This window comes from Somniosus microcephalus, chromosome 13, assembly GCF_052327205.1.
Source record: "Somniosus microcephalus isolate GS21.2 chromosome 13, FLI_Smic_1.0, whole genome shotgun sequence".
NCBI lineage: Eukaryota > Metazoa > Chordata > Chondrichthyes > Squaliformes > Somniosidae > Somniosus > Somniosus microcephalus.
In genome coordinates this window covers 180,287,611-180,311,890 of record NC_140999.1, presented here as the reverse complement: position 1 = coordinate 180,311,890, position 24,280 = coordinate 180,287,611, and the positions used below count along the sequence as shown (strand labels likewise).

Genomic DNA, 24,280 nt, shown 5'->3' with positions numbered 1-24,280 from the left:
ACCGTGGGGGGGTCGAGAGAAGAGGTAGTGAGGTAGCGCAGATAACAAACAGGGGCCGATTTCCCCAGTGTAACAAAATCATAAACCTTTTCTTGATAAAAGGGTGTACAATTTTGCTACACATAGAAAATCTTCCACAAATAATGTGAAACAAGGAGAAATAATATTTGGTATAATTATTTGTAAGTTTTAATGTTTCTCTTTTTTTTAATGTATTTTTTCCACAGTAAGTCCCATCCCGATTATTCGCCACCTTCCGTCCAGAACCAAGAGGCTAATTTGAGAGGAACACTGCAACAGCCAAAGTTAGGTGGGTAATTCATAATCTGAGTTTGTTCCCTTCTGCCCCCCTCCTTTGCTGAGCCGGGATTGTGTCGAGAATCACAGATCACGACTACTGCTCACTATGATGCTTTCTAGCTTGCATATGCAGCCTCCTAGATCTACTGGGTGTCCAATGTGAAATGAATTGGGGAGTCTCAGTCTAAATCCTAGTGGGCAGGGAGTCGCAGCACAAAGAATCCTAATCCGGCACCAACTGGCAATCTAATTCAGAAAGGAAATAGGATGGCTGGTGTGAAAAGTTGAAAAATATTGTACTGGTTTAGTAAAGGGCACTCTTCTCAGATTGTAGCCAAGGCACATGGGATATAAATTGGACATGCTGTGTGAGCAACAGGGGGTGAAGAGGTACAAATTCGAGGGGCTATGTCTTATGCCCCAAGGGTGCCTGAAATACATCCGACCCCATATTTGGTCAGGTGATATTCAGGCGGCCGCAGGAGTCAGGCCCCTTAAGTATGTTAATATCAGGCCTACCGCCTGTTTAATGACTATCCCGCTCCGCTCAGACTTTCCTGGTGTAGGGGCGGCCCAAACAGCCGCCGCCACCACCAACAAAGCGAGTATTTTGTTTTAGCTTTCTTCGTGTTCCATTCCTGAGGGCCCGCGATCTCGCCCCTCCCGTTCTCCTTCCCCCTCCCAGCACCTACCTGAGGCCTGCTGCTGGTAAGGCAGTTGGACCAAATTGGTCCCGCGGTGACTGGCGAGCTGCCTCTGGAGGCAAGGCCGATGCCCGCGGCTCGCCGGTGATATTGCAACGAAGCCCGAGGCCCAATTTCTGCCCAGCCTCGGGCCTCCTGGTTCAGGGGCATGCACTGGAAGGACCTGCTTCTTCACCTGTCCTAATGTCTCCTCCTTGGGCTCGGTGTCAAGTTTTGTCTGATCACGCTCCTGTGAAGCATCTTGGGACATTTTACTATGTTATAGGCGCTATCTAAATGCAGGTTGTTGTTGTTGTTATCCGTTATACCACTGATAATGGGCTATAATGAATTTTTGCCCATTGTTTGGGGGAGAGGAGAGGGAGCTTGCTCTGCATCTAACCATGCTGTACCAGACCAAGGAGTGCTTGAAAGTGAGACTGGTGCATGAACTGGAAAGTGTTCCATTCTCTAGCACCAACAGCAACAACAACAACTTGGTACCAACGACATAGGTAAAAAGAGGGATGAGGTCCTGCAGCAAGAATTTAGGGAGCTAGGTGAAGGATTAAGGAGCAGGACCTCAAAGGTTGTAATCTCTGGATTACTCCCGGTGCCACGTGCTAGTAAGTATAGGAATAGGAAGATAGAACAGATGAATGCGTGGCTAAAGGGATGGTGCAGGGGGGAGGGCTTTAGTTTCCTGGATCACTGGGTCTGCTTCTGGGAAAGGTGGGACTTGTACAAGTCGGACGGTTTACACCTGAACCAGAGGGGAACCAATATCCTTGCGGGGAGGTTTGCTAGCACTGCTGGGGAGGGTTTAAACTAACTTGGCAGGGGGTTGGGGTACAGAGTGGAGCTATAGTAGGGGGTGATTTATGGCCAAATACAGAGGGAAAAACAAGTCAGCTGGGAAGGCAGAGCAAATATGTGAAGGCAAAAGAGAATATGGCAGGGCTGGAAGGCATTAATTTTAATGCAAGGAGTCTTGCAAATAAGGTGGATGAACTGAAGTTGTTGTTGAACACATGGGAGTACGATATTGTTGCTATCACGGAGACATGGTTGAGGGAGGGTCAGGACTGGCAGCTCAATATTCCGGGGTATAGAATCTTCAGGCGAGACAGAGGAGGGTGTAAAAGGGGAGGGGGTGTTGCAATATTAATTAAGGAGTCAATTACTGCTGTAAGGAGGGATGATATATTAGCGGGTTCCTCTAATGAGGCCATATGGGTAGAACTTAAAAACAAAAAGGGGGCAAGCACTTTGCTGGGAGTGTACTATAGGCCCCCAAACAGTCAGGGGGAGATAGAGGAACAGATATGTAGGCAAATCTCAGAAAAGTGCGAAAATAATAGGGTAATAATAGTGGGGGATTTCAACTTCCCCAATATAAATTGGGACAGTCAGAGTGTGAAAGGCTTAGAGGGTGCAGAATTCTTAAAGTGCATCCAGGAGAGCTTTTTGAGCCAACATGTAGAAAGTCCTACAAGAGAGGGGGCGGTACTGGACCTAATTCTGGGGAATGTAGCCGGGCAAGTGGTGGAAGTGTCAGTAGGGGAGCATTTTGGCGACAGTGACCATAATTCGGTGAGATTTAAGGTGGTCATGGAAAAAGACAAAGACGGCCCGGAAATAAGGGTTCTAAATTGGGGGAAGGCCGATTTTAATATGATAAGGCAGGATCTGGCCAAAGTGGACTGGGAGCAGCTGCTTATAGGAAAATCCACATCAAAACAATGGGAGACTTTCAGAAGGGAAATTGAGAGAGTACAATGCCAACATGTTCCTGTAAAGGTCAAGGGTGGGACCAACAAGCAAAGGGAACCTTGGATGACAAGGGATATACAAAAATGCATCAGAAATAAAAGGGGGGCTTTTGGCAGTTACAAAAGACTAAAGACGGAGGAAGCCCTAGAGGAGTATAAAAAGTGCAGGGGCATACTTAAAAAAGAAATTAGGAGGGCGAGGAGGGGCCATGAAATAACACTGGCGAGCAAAATAAAGGAAAATCCTAAGATGTTTTATAAGTATATTAAGGGCAAGAGGATAACCAGGGAAAGGGTAGGGCCCATTAGGGACCAAAGTGGCAATCTGTGTGTAGAGCCAGAGGATGTAGGCGGGGTTTTAAATGAATTTTTTGCATCTGTGTTCACTATGGAGAAAGACGATGCAGACATAGAAATCGGGCAAGGGGACTGTGACATACTTGAACATATTAGCATCGAGAGGGAGGAGGTGCTAGCGGTTTTAGCAGGCCAAAAAGTGGATAAATCCCCAGGCCCGGACGAGATGTATCCCAGGCTGCTGTGGGAGGCAAAGGAGGAGATTGCAGGGGCTCTGACACTAATTTTCAGAACCTCTCTGGCCACAGGGGATGTACCAGAGGACTGGAGAACAGCTAACGTAGTACCATTATTCAAGAAGGGTAGCAGGGATAAACCAGGGAATTACAGGCCAGTGAGTCTAACATCTGTGGTGGGGAAATTATTGGAAAAAATTCTGAGGGACAAAATTAATCTCCACTTGGAGAGGCAAGGATTAATCGGGGATAGTCAGCATGGCTTTGTCAAGGGTAAATCATGTCTGACAAATCTGATCGAATTTTTCGAGGGGGTGACTAGTGGGGTGGATGAGGGAAATGCTGTGGATGTGGTTTACATGGACTTCAGTAAAGCTTTTGACAAAGTCCCGCATAGGAGACTGGTTAAGAAGGTAAGAGCCCATGGGATCCAGGGTGCCTTGGCGCGTTGGATCCTAAACTGGCTGAGTGGCAGGAGGCAGAGGGTGATGGTTGAAGGTTGCTTTTGTGACTGGAAGCCTGTGTCCAGTGGGGTACCTCAGGGATCGGTGCTGGGTCCCTTGTTGTTCGTGATCTACATAAATGATTTGGATGAGAATGTAAAAGGTATGATCAGTAAGTTCGCAGATGACACGAAAATTGGTGGGGTGGTAAATTGCGAGGAGGAAAGCCTCCGGCTACAGGACGATATAAACGGGTTGGTCAGATGGGCGGAAAAGTGGCAAATGGAATTTAACCCTGAAAAGTGCGAGGTGATGCATTTTGGACGGACAAATAAGGCAAGGGAATACACAATGAGTGGTAGGACCCTAGGAAGTACAGAGGGTCAGAGGGACCTTGGTGTACATGTACATAGATCCCTGAAGGCAGCGGAGCAGGTAGATAAGGTGGTTAAAAAGGCATATGGGATACTTGCCTTCATTAGCCGAGGCATAGAGTATAAGAGCAGGGAGGTTATGATGGAGCTGTACAAAACGCTGGTGAGGCCACAGCTGGAGTACTGTGTGCAGTTCTGGTCGCCTCACTATAGGAAGGATGTGATTGCTTTGGAGAGGGTGCAGAGAAGATTCACCAGGATGTTACCTGGGATGGAGCGCCTCAGCTATGAAGAGAGGCTGGACAGGCTGGGGTTGTTTTCCTTGGAGCAGAGAAGGCTGAGGGGGGACCTGATTGAGGTGTACAAAATGATGAGGGGCATAGATAGGGTAGATAAAGAGGAACTTTTCCCCTTAGTGGGGGGGTCATTAACAAGGGGGCATAGATTCAGGGTAAGGGGCAGGAGATTTAGAGGGGATTTGAGGAGGAACTTTTTCACCCAGAGGGTGGTTGGAATGTGGAACTCAATGCCTGAAAGGGTGGTAGAGGCAGGAACCCTCACAACATTCAAGAAGCATTTGGATGAGCACTTGAAATGCAATTGCATACAAGGCTATGGACCAAATGCTGGAAAATGGGATTAGACTGGACAGGGATGGATGGGCGGCGCAGACACGATGGGCCGAATGGCCTCTTTCTGTGCTGTAAAACTCTATGACTCTATGACTCTAACTTGCATTTATATGGAGCGTTACCAAAATGAAACAGGACAGCGAGCCACATTAGGAGATAATTGGACAGGTGGCCAAAGGCTTGGTCAAAGAGGTAGGTTTAAAGGAGAGTTTTTTAAAGGAGGCGAGAGAGATAGAGATGTGGAGAGGTTTAGGGAGAGAATTCCAGAGCTTAGGACCTAGGCAGCTGAAGGCATGGCCGCCAGTGGTGGAGCGATTAAAATGGGGGGGATGCACAATTTGGAGGAGCGCAGAGATCCCGGAGGGTTGTAGAGCTGGAGGAGGTTACAGAGATAGGGAGGGGGGGGTGTGAGGAGGCCATGGAGGGATTTGAAAACAAGGATGAGAATGTTTAAAATCGAGGTGCAACACCCCTCACCTTGAATAGCACAAATTTCATCCCAAAGAAGTAACACGACAAAGAGAAGCAGAGGGAAGGACGATTGTGTCTAAGGTTTACCCCGGTACTCACTGGAACACGGGATCTTACTTAGCACTTAATTACTCTCCAAAGAAAACTGGAAGCTTCAGACAGCAGGACACTCTGAAAGAAAGCTATTCTTCACCTAAGAGCTTTCATGCCTCTCTTAATAAATGCATGTTTGTTGATTTATGTAAGTGTGATGTAGGAGGTTCCAAATGAATGTAATCTGCATCAAGCAAAACGCTAACCATTGGTGAACAGTGTGAATAATGAAGCTCCGCTGTATCCGATGGATGCTATTTATAATAATTCCTTGCTTTTCTCATTTCACCACGTATTTCAGTGATTAATCAATTTATTGGGCTATGTCACCGGCAACAAATTGCTCGCACAAGACAAATTTATTGCTTTATGATAAAGGAACTTGTTTAGATACAAATAAATTAAATCCTCTTTCATTATTTGAGTTTAATGTTCACATGGATGACCTGAATAGTAAAAAGGCTCGCAGGGGTAAAGAATAGCCCATTATTCCCCTTGTATTTCACTCGTGGTGTAAGGAGCCATAAAAAGCAAAGTCGTTCGCCGTTGCTCAAGTGACCCTTGTGGAATATTAGGCTGCGTGAGAGCTGTAATGATTTCAGACAATGATCCGAAGAGTTCCAGGGGCTCGTCCACACACTTTCTAATAACCTGCAACATGTTGATTTTCTTTTTCTTTAAGCCAATTGGGCGGCGTCTGTGCCTCTCAAGAGCAGGTCCGACAGCTGGGAACAGCTACAAAGAGCTTGCTTACCTTAGCTTGAAGTCCGATTGTTAGCTTGAAATTAAACAGAGGCAAGACTTTTAATAAACTATACAGTAGTAACAAGAATGACCTTTTCTGGATACTTTACCTTGATATTTTCCCTTTCGCTCTGGAAACCACCGATTCTTGCTTGGGCGCAATTCTGCAGGTACCAGCAGCCCTTGCCTACGTAGCCATTTTAAAAAAAAATGTGTGAGGTCAGACAGTAAAAGTGTTGCCAAGCTATTCAACTGAGGAACACCTTACAGCCAGATATTTTATCCACATCTTTGTTTTGGCCCTTCCCCCCCCCCTTTTTCTCTCTCCCACATGGCAGCTGTCTCCCATTCTGTCAGAACACTTCACATCTAATCTAGAGCTGTCTTTTGTCTCTTTTTACTAGTCCTATCACCATCTCGTCTCGTTTTGAATACCTCTTAATGTCTCTTCACTTCTTTTGTTCTGTCCCAGCCCTGCCTTTCGATCTATTTCATTTCCTTTCCAGTTTTGAAAAAGGGTTAGACCCGAAACGTCGACTCTATTTTCTCTCTACGGATGTTGCCTGGCCTGCTGAGTTTTTCCAGCATTTTCTGTTGTTATTTCGGATTTCCAGCATCTGCAGTATTTTGCTATCGTACTGAGATTTTTCTACTCCAACATCCACACTTTCAGCAGAAGTAATTGGAGAGCGACCTGGAGCAGGCAGCCTGACTGATTGCACTCCTCTGTAGTTCAGTAGGTCGGATGTCAGTGCTAGTATTCCAAGGGCTGAGATCCAGGCGGCCCGATCTTCACCTTCTGGCAGCCAACCCACCTGACTCTTCATAGAATCATAGAATGGTTACAGCACAGAAGGAGGCCATTCAGCCCATCGAGCCCGTGCCGGCTCTCTGCAAGAACACTTCAGCTAGTCCCACTCCCCCGCCCTTTCCCCGTAGCCCTGCAAAGTTTTTTCCTTCAGGTACTTATCCAACTCCATTTTGAAAGCCGTGATTGAATCTGCCTCCGCCACCCTCTCAGGTAGTGCATTCCAGATCCTAACCACTCGCTGATTAAAAAAGTTTTTCCTCATGTTGCCTTTAGTTTTGCCAATCACCTTAAATCTGTGTCCTCTGGTTCTCGACCCTTCCCCCAATGGGAACAGTTTCTCTCTATCTACTCTGTCTAGACTCCTCATGATTTTGAACACCTCTATCAAATCTCCTCTCAACCTTCTCTGCTCTAAGGAGAACAACCCCAGCTTCTCCAGCCTATCCACGTAACTGAAGTCCCTCATCCCTGGAATCATTCTTGTAAATCTTTTCTTCACCCTCTCTAAGGCCTTCACATCCTTCCTAAAATGCGGTGCCCAGAATTGGACACAGTACTCCAGTTGAGGCCGAACCAGTGTTTTATACAGGTTCATCATAACTTCCTTGCTTTTGTACTCTGTGTCTATTTATGAAGCCCAGGATCCCGTATGCTTTTTTAAACTGCTTTTCCCACCTGCCCTGCCACCGCCAACGATTTGTGCACATATACTCCCCAAGTCTCTCTGTTCATGCACCCACTTTAGGATTGTACCCTTTAGTTTATTCACGCCTATTTTGGCTGGTGGGATGTTAATGAGGCCCGACCTTTAAAATCGGTCAGGCTTCTCACGGACACTCCTAGGCAGGATATTTGATGGCTACCCAACCCCGGTTTTCCACACCATTGTCCTACTGTTGGTTTTCCACCCGTTCCGATTTTTGGGCAGACTTGCATTGAGGCGGCCAGACCTCCTACCAGTAACGAGCAGGGGCATCTTAGTATATGAAAATGGAGTTAAAACGCCAACACCGTTTTCATTTCTACCTGCATTGCTACCATCGGTTCCTCAATCTGCCCACAAACCACAGAAAGAGAGAAAGAGAGAGAGAGAGAGAAAGAGAGAAAGAGAAAAAGAGAGAGAGAAAGAGAGCGAGAAAGAATGCCAGTTATACAGCCAATAACGTACTTTTGAAATGTAGTCACTGTTGTAATGTAGGAAACGCAGCAGCCAATTTGCACACAGCAAGATCCCACAAACAGCAATGTGATAATGACCAGATAATCTGTTTTTTAGTGATGTTGACTGAGGAATAAATATTGGCCAGGACACCGGGGATAACTCCCCTGCTCTTCTTCAAAATAGTGCCATGGGATCTTTTACATCCACCTAAGAGAGCAGACGGGACCTCAGTTTAACGTCTCATTGGAAAGACGACGCCTCCAATAGTGCAGCACTCCCTCAGCACTGCACCGGAGTGTCAGCCTAGATTATTGTGCTCAAGTCTTTGGAGTGGGACTTGAACCCATGGCCTTCTGACTCAGAGGCAAGGGTGCTACCCACTGAGCCACGGCTGACGGGACCCTTAACTGTAGGATGGGAAAGCTTGAAGCACATGACCTGCCTCTGACCAGAATATAATGGCGGTCCCAACAGCAAATGACACTGAAATTACCTCGACGAGATGGTATTCTGGCCTCCAGAGGCACAGGACCTGCCTTATTTACATTGTACCACTGAATTGAGGCATGTTTAGGTCAACGGCAGCACTGTAATATAAATGGAGTAAAAGTTAAGAGTGGCCCCTAGCCTAGTTCCAGATTTACCACTTAGATGTGTTTCTTAAATAATCAGTTTTTTATGGAATTGTTCAAAGCTTGCACAATCTTTTGGATTGTTGTTTTCGTATCTTCACACTCCTTCCTAGAAGACTAGTGTGAAGTAGTGGAAGGGTTCACAGGCTGATTAACAGGCCCCGATGTGAACGCTCCTTCCATGGCCATAACCATCTCTATATCAGCTGATAGGGTGGTTAGTCTTATACAGTGGGAGAGTTTCATGGGCTCCCACAACCCATACAATGAGGTGGGAAGGGGGGCCACGCAAACCCACCAGATGTGAGAGTATGCCGCTGGATGTCAACCCAGAATTCAGAGGAAGAGCTCTGGACTTCACTCAGAGGCAGGGATGCTACCCCTAAACTAAAGGCTCTCTTCATAGTCTTTTTGGTCATGGTATAAGACTGATTACATGGCATCCGTGGGCATGCACATCAGAGACCTTACACAATTCTACACATTTGTGCAGCATTACGTGTTGACACGGTTGTGGTGTTCCCATGGCAGAAGAAAAGAGCCCCGATTCCTCTTCCTTACCGTGTGTGGAGCTGGTAGACAATTTTAGAGGTGTCAGCCATGGCTCAGGGTTAGCACTCTCGACTCTGGAGTCTGAAGGTTGTGGGTTCAAATATCCACTCCAGACCCTTGAGCACAAAAATCTAGGCTGACGCTCCAGTGCAGTACAGGAAACTCTCGTTTAAACAGCACCTAAATATACAGAATTCTCTATTAACTGGCAAAATTCATACTCCGAAAACAACACCTCAATAACCGGAAATGTTGCCGAGTCCGAGTCCGAGTCTCCTGCGGTGGCCGAGTTAGTCAGTGGGGGTAGTTCTCCAAACTGCCACTACTCGGCTTCTTGGCGCTGCCGGAAGTCGGAACACCTCAATAACAGGAGTCTGACTCTCCCGCGCTGCTGGTAGTCTCTTCCGATCGCCATTTTCCTGTATGTCTCCCGCGCTGCCGGTTGTCTCTCCCCATGCATATGTTGAAGTGCATGATCCCGATGACCCAGCTGGCATGGATATTCCTGATGAACCAGTTGACTTGGAATAAGTGTACAGTCAACTACAGTACTGTATACAGTCATTTACTGTATAAGTTTTGTTTTACTGTTAAGTAATTAAAGAGTTATGGATTACCCTCAACTGGCAGTACTGTACTTAATCAAGCATCTTCCACCATCCATTTAACACAACATTCTGCAGGTGAGTACCCAATTACTATAAACAGCACATTTCTTGATTTTTTTATTTTTGTTTGTTAAAAATAGCCTCGGTAGATAACCCTCCCCGTCATCCGGAATTTTTAATCAACTGGCACCATCCCGGTCCCGTCGGTGCCGGATACCAAAGAGTTTCCTGTACTGAGGGAGGGCTGCATTGTTGGAGGTGCCATCTTTCGAATGAGGCTTTAAACCAAGGCCCTCTCAAGTGGGTGTAAAAGATCCCATGGCACTATTCAAAGAAGATCAGGGGAGTTCTCTTGGTGTCCTGGCCAATATTTATCCCTCAACCAACACCTACAACATTATCACATTATCGTTTGTGGGGAGCTGGCTATGTGCAATTTGTCCGCCACATTTTCAGCATCACAACAGTGACTATGCTTTAAAAGTGTAAGGCGCTTTGGGATGCCCTGTGGTCGTGAGAGGCGGTATATCACAGAATCACAGAAACCCCACAGTGCAGATAGAGGCCATTTCGGCCCATCGAGCCTGCATCGACACATATCCCACCCGATCCCCGTAACCCCACGGATTTAATCCCCCTAACACTAAGGGTCAATTTATCATAGCCAATCAACCTAACCCACACATCTTTGGACTGTGGGAGGAAACCGGAGCACCCGGAGAAAACCCACGCAAACACGGGGAGAATGTGCAAACTCCACACAGACAGTCACCCGAGGCCGGATTCGAACCCGGGTCTCTGGCGCTGTGAGACAACAGTGCTAAGCCACCGTGCTGCCAATGCAAGTCTTTCTTTCCGTCTTCGTTGTCTCTCTGGCCTACCTGCTCTTTGACCACGCAGAAGAGTTTAAGCATGCTCCTTGGCCTGACTTCTGATTTACCATATAGGGTTAAGCGCGACTCTGGCCCCTAATCACAGTTTACCAGCGAGCCAAGCACAGTCTGTGCCCCAGCTTCCAATTTCCCTTGCTAATTTAAGCATAGCCTCTGCCCCCATTCCCAGTTTATCACCGTGAATTAAGTGGTCCTATGCTGGCTTAATTAATTAGTCCCCTTTTCTTGAAAGCCATCCTGGTTCTGTCCAGTTTAATTCACGATAATTAAATTTCTTCATGATCACCGTCCTCAAGGAAAATCCCAGTATTATTTAATTAACTTGCTGCAGGGGCATTGGAGATTTACATGTATTTGCATTAGAGTGGATGCAGGAATCCTCATTGTCTGCATTAAAAGGGTTAAGTCTGTAAGCGCAATCCCTTTTCCCAACTGCACGCAGAGAGAGTCATGCTGTATTGTAATTGGCAATTTGGGCTGTAAAAATTAGCGAGAATTTTCAGCGGTTAATCTTAGGGAGAAAAAAAAAGAGCGAGAAAATCTGTTCATTTATTATGGCCACTTTAATCAATTAGCGTTTCAATTAATTATTAATCATTAGGATTACTGCACCTTTAGCAAGAGCCTGTGTAGTAGAAATGTTTCACTGTGGAGCGCAGTCTGCAACTAGCTGTAGCCCACAGAAGAGCTTGCGGTCATATGGGTTTTTACAGTATGAAAGTGATAAATGGATTCTGCAATCTAGGTACAGCAGTAATTTTGGTAGTGCAGTCAAGTGCTAGCTCCCCTGTCTCCCATAGCAATGAGGGCAGAGTCCCCTTTAATGCCTCCACCATCCCTTGAGCTGTTCAAAGGGCATAGCAGATACCTGGCTTGCAGTGAAGAGAACGGTCCCATTTCCCTCATGATATTCCCACCGCTGCCCCAACTTCATTAGTGGAATGTTGGAGTGGAAATGCAGACAATAAGCTATCACTCGTGCTTTTCCCAAGTATGGATAACGTCCTCAAATCTTCTGAAGTGCCTGCTGGGAGGTATGTAACTCAGGCAGTTTCTGTGACACGTGCCTACTAACTGTGGGGAACAGTCTCCTCTCTACCACAGGGCATCATCTATAAAACATATTTCTTTCTAATCTCTTGCCCTTTCAGTTATTGGATCACTTAAAGGAACATCTGATAATTTAACATAAATGGAAAAAAAAAATCTTTTTCTAATTGATCTGTGTTAATGCACCTTTTACCATCTGGCTCTTTAATCCGCCAGAACCAACAAAAGCAATTGTGGTTCGTTGATGTAGCCAAAACCCAATCAGTCAAACTGCACTGTTTTATCAATTCTTGGGCCCTCGCAGACCGGGTGCGTGAAATTCCTCGGCGCTGCTTCCTGTCAGAACGCCGCTGTAACCTCGCCAATAATGCGCACGGATGAGGGTTTCACCACTCTTCCGCCAGCGGAGCCCAGAGCGGCCCCGGGGAAATTCCCGGCCAAAAATCACTGAAGTAAATCTGTGTCAATGCAGTGAGCCCTGAACTGAGAGGCTTCTTAGGCAGCTTAGTCAGTCCCTCGGAACCGAGGATGACTTGCTTCCACATTAAAAATGAGTTCGCAGGTGACTGAGGAGTCCAATGCGGGACCTACAGTCTCTGTCACAGGTGGGGCAGACGGTGGTTGAAGGGGCGGGTGGGTGGGGTGCTTGGGTTGACGTGCGCTCCTTGCGCTGCCTGCGCTTGGCTTCCGCTTGCTCCCGGCAAAGAGACTCGAGGTGTTCGGCGCCTTCCCGGATGCTTCTCGTCCACTTTGTGCGGTCTTGGGCCAGGGATTCCCAGGTGTCGGTGGGGATGTTACACTTTTTCAAGGAGGCTTTGAGGGTGTCCTTGAAGCATTTCCTCTGCCCACCTGGGGCTCTCTTGCCGTGCCGGAGCTCCGAGTAGAGCGCTTGTTTTGGGAACTGAGAGCTGCAGGTTTGTATCCCTGTCTTGCCTGATATTCACGTTCGACCCCCCCTCGTCAGTCTCCCAAGTGAGGCTGTCCTCGCTCTAGCTTTGAACTGGATAGTCCAGCTCTCAGAAGAAAGAAATTGCCTTTATATAGTGCCTTTCAGGACTTCCTAAAGTACTACACAGCCAATGAGTTACTTTTGAAGTGTAGTCACTGTTGTTATGTGAGCAAGAATGTCGTGGAACCAAACACAGCAGCCAATTTTGTGCACAGCAAGGTCCTACAAACAGCAATGAGATCATTTACCAGAATCTGTTTTAGCGGTGCTGGTTAGGGATAAATATTGGCCAGGATACCCAGAAGAATTCCCCTGCATAGAAATTACACTACCGAAACTGACCATTCGACCTAACCAGCCATGCTGACATTTACCCTCCAAGTAGTTCTAATCACATTTACCCGCCCTGTTCCCATGTCCTTTCAACCCCTTTTCCTTCATCCAACTATCCAATCTAATCTTGAATATTGACAGAAGAGAGAAGGGGGAGGAAGGGATAAAAATTGAATAAAATGTTATTTGCAGCATCTACAGTTTTTATTTTTCCTTTTACCATTATGTAGCTCAAGGGTGGGCTGGTCAGTGTTCCTCTCTAGGACTTCTTGGATCATTGGCTTTGAAATGCCACAGAATTTCCAGACCATTCTGGCTGCACTGGTGTTACCAGTTAGCTACTACTTGTAAGCAAATGACCGGATTTGCAGCGACGTAAATTTTTTTCCTATACATTCTGGAAAAACAACACTAATGCATTACTGCCCAGTGACTGTCGACTGTTAAACCAGTCCGTAAAATAGTTTGATGAAAATAACTCAACCAGCATTTTCCACAGTCTTTGTGCATCAAACATGTGTTCTACAGGAGATCTTTGAAATAGAGTTTAGTACCTTCCAGGCTGTTAGAGAAATGCTCAGTCACAAATCTGCCATACACATGCTGTTACGCATGAAACTGCAGTGATTTATCGAACTATTGTGTTTCATTACCTTTCATCTAACGCAATCAGAGAGAAACATAAGGATTTGTAAGAAAGTTGTTTTTTTTTTACAAGATACCTATGTTACATTATTATATAGTTAATTTAACAAAGCAACAACAAATGAAGCATAGTGAAAATTGTAATACATCCAATTATATTTAGAATTGAGAATGAAAAATGATAAGTGGTGGAAATCAGAAAGAAAAATAATAAATGCTGGAAATACAGGGTAGATCAGGCAGCAACTGAGAAAGGACAGGTCAAGGCATCTCAGGTCTGTATCATGCTCCGACTAAGAGTACAAACCCGAGCCATCACAACCTGCCTTCTACTGAGGGAGTGCTGCACGGTCAGAGGTGTCGTCTTCTGGATGAGATGTTAAATCGAGGCTCCATCTGCCCTCTCAGGTGTACATAAAAGTTCCCATGGCACTAGTTTGAAGAAGAGCAGGAAAGTTCTGACCAATATTTATCCCTCAACCAACATCACTAAAAACAGATTATCTGGTCATTATCTCGTTGCTGTTTTTGGAAGCTTGCTGTATGCAAATTGGCTGGCACATTTCCTACATTACCACACTGACTACATTTCAAAAGTACTTCATGGGCTGAAATGCGCTTTGGGACGTGCAAGGCACTTTATAAATGCCAGTCTTTCTTTTCTCTTCGCAGCTGCTGACTGACCTGCTGTGTGCTTCCAGCCTTTACTGTTTTGATTAAATGATCTGGTACAACCACCCACGACCTGCATGAAGAAATAGGGCAGAGAAGATAAGAGTGCAGTTTATGTGCCAGAACGCTACAGGAAGTAGCCGGGTATTGGGCCACCTCGCAGCACTTACCCTACTTTATTGAACATAAATTATTGGGAATGATAACTAGGTTTGGTGTTATGGAAATGTTGTCTATTCATAGAAGGAATGAAAAATAAGCTTTTTTAAAAAAGGCAAATGAAAAATAAGTGACATTGATGCCTTTGCATAGTAAATATTATTAGTTAATTTGATTACTGATTATTATGTAAAAAGTCTACGAGTTATTGAAAAGCCAATCTTTGGGAGCAGACATCACTACCAGGAGTCACCTCTGGGTCAGACTCCATCGTGCCTGGCATATCAGGTATAATGGCCCGTAATTTGCAGTCAGCAGTGAAGCAAAGGCATTCGCCGCTGGCCCTGAAGTAAGCTTCCCACAAAGATCTCGCGAGCTCCGTGGCGAGAAGTTCAGCTTTTCCGACGTTCGGTTGAGATCAGTGTAAGTTAACGGGGAATCCCTGACGCGAGCTGCTGTGACGCCAACAAGCTGTCTAAGCAGCCAATCACAATGCAGAATTCTTGCCGACCGGGAACCAGGAAGTGAATAGGCTCCTTTTATTCTAACTTTTTAAAAATGTTATAGAGAGCAAAACAAAAATTGGGGCTCTCACATGGGGAAAAGGTAAACCTGAAATAAAGATGAGCAAACTTTAAAAATTTTAATTTTTTTTATTAAAATGGATAAATTTGGCACTCCCCAAAATTAAAATGAGTTTTTCAGGGCCATAACGTTTGTTTAGCGGTCAATGCGCTGCTAATACCCCAGTTATACCCAATCCAAAAGGGTCTAACTTTTAATGGGGTGTTTAACAGCGATGTTACCGCACGTGAAAAAGCCCAAGTTTTCATCAGTTTCACTGATTTCGTTGATTGCCGGCTATGGGGGGAGTTCCACAGCGCAGCCAGTGTCGGAGCAATGAACGACTGACCGCAACTTCAGGATTTCCGCGCTAGGATGCGCATGAAATAAATCCTGAGCTTGAGGTCAGTTTCAAAGGGGTAACAACAGCGAACGAACAGCGAACGCTGTTTGCTCGCTGTTATTACCCACCGCAAATTCCGGCACACTGACACTTAAAGCTGCTCTAATAATCATATTAACCACAACCTTGAGCTCCTGGAAGAGAGTGACTTCAGCACAGTAATGATACAGCCAGCCTGCTTACCTAAATCAACCACTGTACATGTTGTTAAAAAAAAAATTATGCCATTAGGCAGTTAACACCAACCTGGACATCTTCAGATACATTTTCAGAGACTTGAACTGTCCTGCTATGGGATGGAGGGGGAGGGGCTGCCTCCTTTGGTTACACGGTTTCCAAATGCAAGTAAATGTATTTGTGTGAGGTGGCCTGTGGCAGACACTGTGATGCTAACCTCCAGCCTCTCTGATTTGATATCAATGTTCAAGTTCTACTCCAGAGACGCAAGCACAAAAATCTAGGCCGACACTCCAGTGCAGTGCCGAGGGAGCGCTGCACTGTCGGAGGTGCCTTCTTTCAGATGAGACGTTAAACCGAGGCCCCGTCTGCCCTCTCAGGTGGACGTAAAAGATCCCACGGCACGATTTTGAAGAAGAGCAGGGGAGTTCTCCCTGGTGTCCTGGACAATATTTATCCCTCAATCAACATCACTAAAACAGATTATCTGGTCATTATCACATTGCTGTTTGTGGGAGCTTGCTGTGTGCAAATTGGCTGCCGGGTTTCTCACATTACAACAGTGACTACACTTCAAAAAAAAAGTACTTCATTGGCTGTAAAGTGCTTTGGGACATCCGTTGGTCATGAAAAGCACTACATAAATGCGAGTCTTTCTTTTTTATTCTTTTTATATCTGTCGCATATTGGATGGTATGTCAGTTGCTAACCTCTCTGATTTGATGTGCACATTGTATCTGTTCTTTATTGGATAATATACCATGATGCCAGTAGCATCCTTCTCTTGCTCTAATCCTTCTTCTTGCTTTTACCCTCCTCAGACAAATCAGTGACACCTTCTAAGGAATTAGTTGTGGTTTGAGCTGTGGATGAATCATCTGTCTAAGTATGTAAGGATGATTTATGAATATATGACTTTGGAATATGAGAGCTTTCTAAAGATTGCTATGTAAGAGATTGAACTGTATGTTTACAAAAAATTATGCAATGAAGATAAAATTGGGCAATAAAGATTTAATATCTGCTGTGTTACTGCCATCCATTTTCTATTAACTTAAATTACGCATGGTTGTTATTTTAAAACTGTGAGTGAAATGAGATAATGTTGAAAAATAGCTTATCAAAGTGTACACTCCTCTTACACGTCTCAAAGGCACCAACTCCTTCTAAAGACCCACGTGAAAAAGGCCCATCAGTCTCAGGGTGTGAGATGGGTCTCTACTTGCTCTGTGAATCTGGTAGCTGAATGCAGTCATACCCTTGACAATATTGAACTGCTTTCAGACATCCTGCCTGGTTCTTCCATTGCAAAAGACTGCTTTCAGTGACTCAGCCACCTGTATGCACTGGTATTAGGTCCTTTCAGGTGAGAGCAAAGACCAGGGTCATTCCATGGTGGGACCAAAGATTGAGGTCATTCTATGGTGTGACCAAAGATTGAGGTCATTCTATGGTGGGTCCAAATATTGGGTCATTCCTTGGTGGGTCAAAGATTGGGTCATTCCATGGTGGGTCAAAATATTGGATCATTCCTTGGTGGGTCAAAAAATTGGGGTCATTCCATGGTGGGACCAAAGATTGAGGTCATTCTATGGTGGGACCAAAGATTGGCGTCATTCCATGGTGGGTCCAAAGCTGAGGTAATTCCATGGTGGGACCATGGCAATTGGCATTGAGAAATCTAGGTGCAGAACTAAAACCCTGTGCAAAACATTACCATTTTCAAAAAGAGTAGCAGAAGACAAAGTAAATCAAGAAGTAACGGTTAGATGACACTCAGCTTGAATTGTAAAATCCTGTAGGTTATAGAAGGAAGAGAAGACTTACTGTGCTAACCTGCTTAAAACAACGATTGAGAACTGGGCCAAATTTACGTGACCATTCTGACATTGAAATAGGCCAAGACCTAGATAAAGCAGGTCCCAACTTATGCTGTGATTTCCTGATCAGCTTTGTAAGGAGCTGAAAGCACTGAGGCAGAGATGGCGGGGCATGGGCGTGGTGAGGGTGGGGGGGGGGGGAAGGAAAACTACCTATGCTTCCCTAATCTATATAGGACCTGACATACACCCACTCAAATGAAGTGCATCAGTTTCCAGGGGGCTCAAGTGGACGGGGTGTGGTGCACGTGGTGGAGGGGTGGGGGGGTGGGGTGCGAGGAAGGTGCCCAGATCCAGGACCACTCCTCAAAGATGAGGGAATCAATTTTGCAGGGTGCGTGGCCTGAGCAGGTGGGCACTGAAGTTTCCGGCTGGATGGAGCTGGCAGGTGTCCAAGGTCCACCTGTGGTGGTGTGGGCATCCACCATCCCACCGATGAAATGCTCGTCCACCGACTCTGTGCACTCCAGAGGGGTCAGCCCTGGAGAGCACCAGTGGGCGCGGTCCTACCTTAACTGCTGGGATCGTGGCCTGGGGACTCGCGGGAACCTGTTTTGATTTGACGGCTTAGAAACATAGAAAAATAGGAGCAGGAGTAGGCCATTCGGCCCTTCGAGCCTGCTCTGCCATTCAATATGATCATGGCTGATCCTCTATCTCAATAACATATTCCCGCTCTCTCCCCATACCCCTTGATGCCTTTTGTGTCTAGAAATCTATCTATCCCCTTCTTAAATATATTCAGTGACTTGGCCTCCACAGCCTTCTGTGGTAGAGAATTCCACAGGCTCACCACCCTCTGAGTGAAGAAATTTCTCCTCATCTCAGTCCTAAATGTCCTACCCCGTATCCTGAGACCGTGACCCTTCGTTCTCGACCCCCCCCAACCAGGGGAAACATCCTCCCTGCATCCAGTCTGTCTAGCCCTGTCAGAATTTTATATGTTTCAATTAGATCCCCTCTCATTCTTCTAAATTCTTCTAAACTCTAGTGAATAACCTACCACGGGTGTTAAAGTACCATTCAGTGACCAAAATCAGCATTCTATTGTCCGGGTAGTGACTATTTATAGTTAGCACGTAATTAGCCACACATATTGTATTAATGTTTCTGGTTGTTTTTGCTGTGATCACTTGAATGCAAAACAAGCAGTAGGTCATGTAACTGCAGCTGGAAACCTTGAGAATGCAGTGCTATCATTATCATTGCTGCATTATATTACTGTGCTTTGAAATATTAATTTTCTGATAATGCAGTAAAGTTTTTGTTATCTCTATTGATGTCTAATCCTTGGTTCAAAGCACAGATTGAATGCTATATGTGCTTTTAATGTGCACTCTGTTTATTTGGTCCCTGTGACCTTCTCCGGGCTAATAAAATGATAATCTTCAACGTCAGTTACACTTTAAAAAATAAGTTAACAAGAGATAAGTTATGGAGTTAGAAATTTAAACTAGCTCCATAACAATTAACTTTAATATTAACTTCTAAGAAGTGTCAACAACAGTTTCCAAAATATCTTTACAGCCAATGGAGTACTTTTTGAAGTGTAGCCACTGTTGTATTGTAGGGAAACGCAGCAGCCAATTTGCACACAGCAAGGTCCCACAAACAGCAATGTGATAATGACCAGATAACATGGACACCAGGAAGAACTCCCCAAGAAATAGTGCCATGGGATTTTTTACATCCACCTTAGAGGACAGATAGTTTTAACATCGCATCTGAAAGACAGCACCTCCTGAGCATTGCCTCAGTACTGCACTGGAGTGTCAGCCTAAATTTTGTGCTCACATCTCTGGAGTGGGACATGAACCCACACAAGTACCAGGCAATGACCATCTCCAACAAGAGAGAGTCTAACCACCTCCCCTTGATATTCAATGGCATTACCATCGTCGGATCACCCACCATCAACATCCTGGGGGGTCACCATTAAAAAAAAAGCTGCTCTAATCTATACTGTGTAATTATCCTTCCTTTCTAATAATTCAAAATACATTTTTGTTCAAAACGTAATCATAGAGATGACCCTGCAAGAGCCAGTTACATAAATAATGGCAACCCTCGGGAAATCCTACATGGCAGATCCGAATGTTGACTCTGGATTAAGGTGCAGTTTCTGAGTGGAAGTGCAGTATATGCTCCCAGACTACTGCCTGGGCCAGAACTAACTGAGTTGAGCTCAAATGGACATCTGAGAACTGGTAAAACTCATCCCTTGCGCGAAGACTTTAGTGTCATTGTTGCGCCTGGGGACATTTTACTACGATAAAGGCGCTATATAAATGCAAGTTGTTGGACTCAAGATGTACACAGTGAGATGCTGCTGTCGGTTTTGAGTTCCCCTCTCACTCACCTGCTTCAGAAGGTGTAGCGCAATAAGTCAACGCCAGTTTATACAACGTGCCACCTGGATCAGCAACGTGCCAATGTACAGTCTGCCTTTCAGCTCCCTGCTCAATGAATCTCTGCATGTTTCACTTTGAATAAGAATAAAATGTTTTTTGTTATTTTTCTTTATTAACAGTGAGCATGCTGTGAGAAGTCTTTCCAGTGGCATCATCATTTCTCCTGTTTTCTCCGCTCTGTTGTCACTTTGTAACCCTAATGTGATAGACCCATACCTTTTTACCAAATGAAAATACCTTGGTAGTTTATTATAGCCAATTCAAATGTGCTATGCATCAGCGAATTTGTGTTCCTGTTCAGTCCACAAATTGCTCAGAACGTGTTTGTAACATTAAGAACTTTGAATGTTGTTTTTATAGGATGGGAGAGCAAATCAGAAAGATGTCCAAGAAACACAAGAAGTAACACCAGAGAAACAGGCCCCACCCCATTATAATGCTTTTATGGGTAGCTATCTCTGTTATAAACACTACCCTCAGGAATGGCTTAGTGGGTAGCACACTCGCCTCTTGAATCAGGAGGTGTTTTTTTTATTCATTCCTGGGATGTGGGCGTCGCTGGCAAGGCCACTGTTACTGCCCATCCCTAGTTGCCCTTGAGAAGGTGGTGGTGAGCCGTCTCTTGAACTGCTGCAGTCCGTGTGGTGAAGGTGCTCCCACAGTGCTGTTAGGGAGGGAGTTGCAGGATTTTGAGCCAGCGACGATGAAGGAACGGCGATATATTTCCAAGTCAGGATGGTGTGTCACTTGGAGGTGGTGGTGTTCCTATGCACCTGCTGCCCATGTCCTTCTAGGTGGTAGAGGTCGCGGGTTTGGGAGGTGCTGCCAAAGAAGACTTGGCGAGTTACTGCAGTGCATCTTGTAGATGGTACACACTGTTTAAGGTGGTGGATGGGGTGCCAATCAAGCAGGCTGCTTTGTTCTAGATGGTGTCGAGCTTCTTGAGTGTTGTTGGAGCTGCACTCATCCAGGCAAGTGGAGAGTATTCCATCACACTCCTAACTTGTGCCTTGTAGATGGTGGAAAGGCTTTGGGGAGTCAGGAGGTGAGACACTCGCCACAGAATGCCCAGCCTCTGACCTGCTCTTGTTGCCACAGTATTTATGTGGCTGGTCCAGTTAAGTTTCTGGTCAATGGTGGCCCCCCAGGATATTGATGGTGGGGGATTCGGTGATAGTAATGACATTGAATGTCAAGGGGCGGTGGTTAGACTCTCGGTTGTTGGAGATAGTCATTGCCTGGCACTTGTGTGGCACGAATGTTACCTGCCACTTATCAGCCTGAGGAAATACCAACCTGTGGAACAGGACATACCCAGGGATGGTGATGGAGGAGTTTGGGACATTAGCAGAAAGGTATGATTCTGTGAGTATGACTATGTCAGGCTGTTGCTTGAATAATCTGTGGGACAGCTCTCAAAATGTTGGCACAAGTCCCCAGATGTTGGTGAGGAGGACTTTGCAGGGTCGACTGGGCTGTGTGTGCCGTTGTTGTGTCCGTAGCCGGTGCCGAGGTTGATGCCGGGTGATCCATCCGGTTTTACTCTTATTGTTTTTCGTAGCGGGTTTTTTAACAACTTTGTGGCTTGCTGGTCCATTTCAGAGGGCAGTTAAGAGTCAACCACATTGCTGTGGGTCTGGAGTCACATATAGGCCAGACCAGGATAAGGACGGCAAATTCCCTAAAGGACATTAGTGAACCAGATGGGTTTTTACAACAATCCGATAGTTACATGGTCACCATTACTAATACTAGCTTTTTATTTAAGATTTATTTAATTAACTGAATTTAAATTCCCCAGCTGCCATGGTGGGATTTGAATTCACATCCTCCAGATCATTAGTCTAGGCTTCTGGATTGACTAGTCCAGTAACATAACCACTATGCCACTGTTCCCAATAAGCTGAGATTGTTCTCCTTAGAGCAGAGAAGGCTAAGGGGAGATTTGATAGAGGTGTTCAAAATTATGAAGGGTTTTGATAGAGTGAATAAGGAGAAACTGTTTCTAGTGGCAGAAGGGTCGGTAACCACAGATCACAGATTTAAGACAATTTGCAAAAGAACCAGAGGTGACATGAGGAGAAATGTTTTTTGCAGCAAGTTGTTATGATCTGGAATGCACTGCCTGAAAGGGTGGTGGGAGCAGGTTCAATAATAACTTTCAAAGGGAATTGGATAAATACTTGAAGGGGAAAAATTTGCAGGGCTATGGGGAAAGGGCAGGGGGATTGGGGCTAAATTGGAGAGCTCTTTCAAAGAGCCACATAGACACAGTGGGCCGAATGGCCTCCTTCTGTGCAGTATGATTCTATATCATAAAGCACAGAAGGAGGCACTCAGCCATCATACCTCTTTGAAAGAGCTATCCAATTATTCCTACTCCCCTGCTCTTTCCCCATAGCCCTGAAAATCAAACTGTTTATATTGCAATGCCTCTGAACCAGTCCTGATAGGGGCCTTACTACTGGGAGTGACAACCCTTTCCGCACTGAACAAAAAATTGCCCCACCCGCCAAAAAATATATTTTTTAAAATCTCTCACCTATAATAATCTCATTTTCTGAGATTTTTTTCAATCAATGATCTGGGCAGTAAATGACCGGGAACTCTTTGGAAAGGAATAGTGCAGCTGATAGATTAGTTGTCGCTTTTCTGGGCATCTGCCAGGACCAGCCAGCTCTGAAGACTGCTCAAACATTAGCTGCTGCTTAGCACTGCAGCATTTGCCAAACTCACCACGTCCCTTGAACAATACAGCTTTTTCCCCCCAAATTGTACTTTAAAACTAAATTAAAGTGTTATTAGATAGTTAACACAGAAGCATTGGTTTGAACCCTTGATTGGCAGATAGCAGGTACCAGGGACCCTTCATGAGCAGCACGGTGAGCAGTACGTGGTACGTTTTGGCTTCAGGCCTGGGCGATAATCTGGTGGAGCCAGAGGAGTTTTGATAAGAATAAATAGGGACAAACTATTTCTACTGGCAGGAGGGCCGGTAACCACAGGACACAGATTTAAGATAATTGGCAAAAAAAAACCAGGGGGGAGCTGAGGAGAAATTGTTTTACTCAGCGAGCTGTTAAGATCTTTAATGTATTGCCTGAAAGGGAGGTGGAAGCAGATTCAATAGTAGTTTACAAAAGGGAAGATTTGCAGGGCTACAGGGAAAGAGATCGGAGAGTGGGACTAATTGGACAGCTCTTTCACAGGGAAGACGGGTCGAATGGTTTCTTTCTGTGCTGCATGATTCTATCTTGCTCATTGCAGAAACTGCGCAATTTTCATTCCGTTCATGTCAACAGAAGTAAGCGGGCGGACCGCTCTGCCATGTTACTGTCCAGCTGGTGGAGATGACAATTTATGTCTGTGACGTAACATAAAATTTATTGCCACCATCTTCTGGACCACAACAGCATGGACATACAAAATATTTCATCAAAGAACGGTTCCCACCAGGTAAGGTACCTCTCTTTAGCGCAATAATAGTGGGCGTCCCCCCATTACAGATCGTATTAACCACCTGGCTCACAACCAGCCCATGCAAATTACCTGAACCTGGAAATACAACCAGGTTCAGGTATGTTCATGTCAGAGACGGTTCAAAGGCGCACAAGCCAAATTCCCCTGGGGTGAGGACCGGAGGCTAAAGTAAGTCGAAAGCCTCATAAACAAGACGACATCAGTGCATCATGCCATAAATATTGCACAAGTGTATCTCACATTCATAAAATCACTGAAAGTTCAAAGTTTGCAATCATTACTTTTTAAAGTGAAATGAATGTAGCAAATAAATAGTTTGGCACATAACAATGGGGAAATAGCCTGCTGGGGCAAATTCCCATGCACGTAACAGAATCCACCATCTTTCCTTCCATTGAAGTCAATGGAAAAAAAAATTGGCCAGATTCTGTTAATGGGGTGCGCACGCCTTTCCCCCGCCTGATCTTCTGCTCTGCACTCTGCCCAGGCAACGCTTAACGCCTAGGCAGTAAAGACAAAAATCTACACCACTCAAGCCTTCAGCCCTAAAGAAAATGCCTAGCAATTTGAGTTAAAATGTGCGTACAAATTGCTGCTTTCGGCCTGCAGGCGTCAATGGAAAAATAAATGCATTGATCAGGCTGATTTCCAGGGAGTTAATGTTCCCCCTTTGCCTCTTCCTGAGGGATGCTTACTGCAGTTCTTGTGCAGTCTGCAACATACCGTGATCATTCTCTCGACTTACTATGGGAAGGCACCCACCAGAATGGTCCAAACATTGTACCTGTCCTTTCAGGAAGTCAATGGCCTGCACACATTTCTGCTTCATGGATGTGTGCCGTCGTTGGCCTTTT

General features: G+C 45.4%; 1 protein-coding gene across 4 annotated transcripts in view; it reads left to right on the top strand.

The window, feature by feature from the left end:
• Window positions 1-24,280, top strand: part of LOC147108825 (transcription factor MafB-like) — a 388,751-nt gene that overhangs the window by 25,761 nt on the left and 338,710 nt on the right. For 2 of the 4 annotated variants that reach the window (XM_086005714.1, XM_086005715.1), the window contains exons 2-3: window positions 228-310; window positions 14,353-16,541. The gene's annotated coding sequence lies outside the window, so the exon portion shown is untranslated. Of the gene's footprint in view, window positions 1-227; window positions 311-5,983; window positions 6,216-14,352; window positions 16,542-24,280 lie in introns of all 4 variants that reach the window. The other 2 variants (XM_086005709.1, XM_086005711.1) reach the window with 2 other exon arrangements.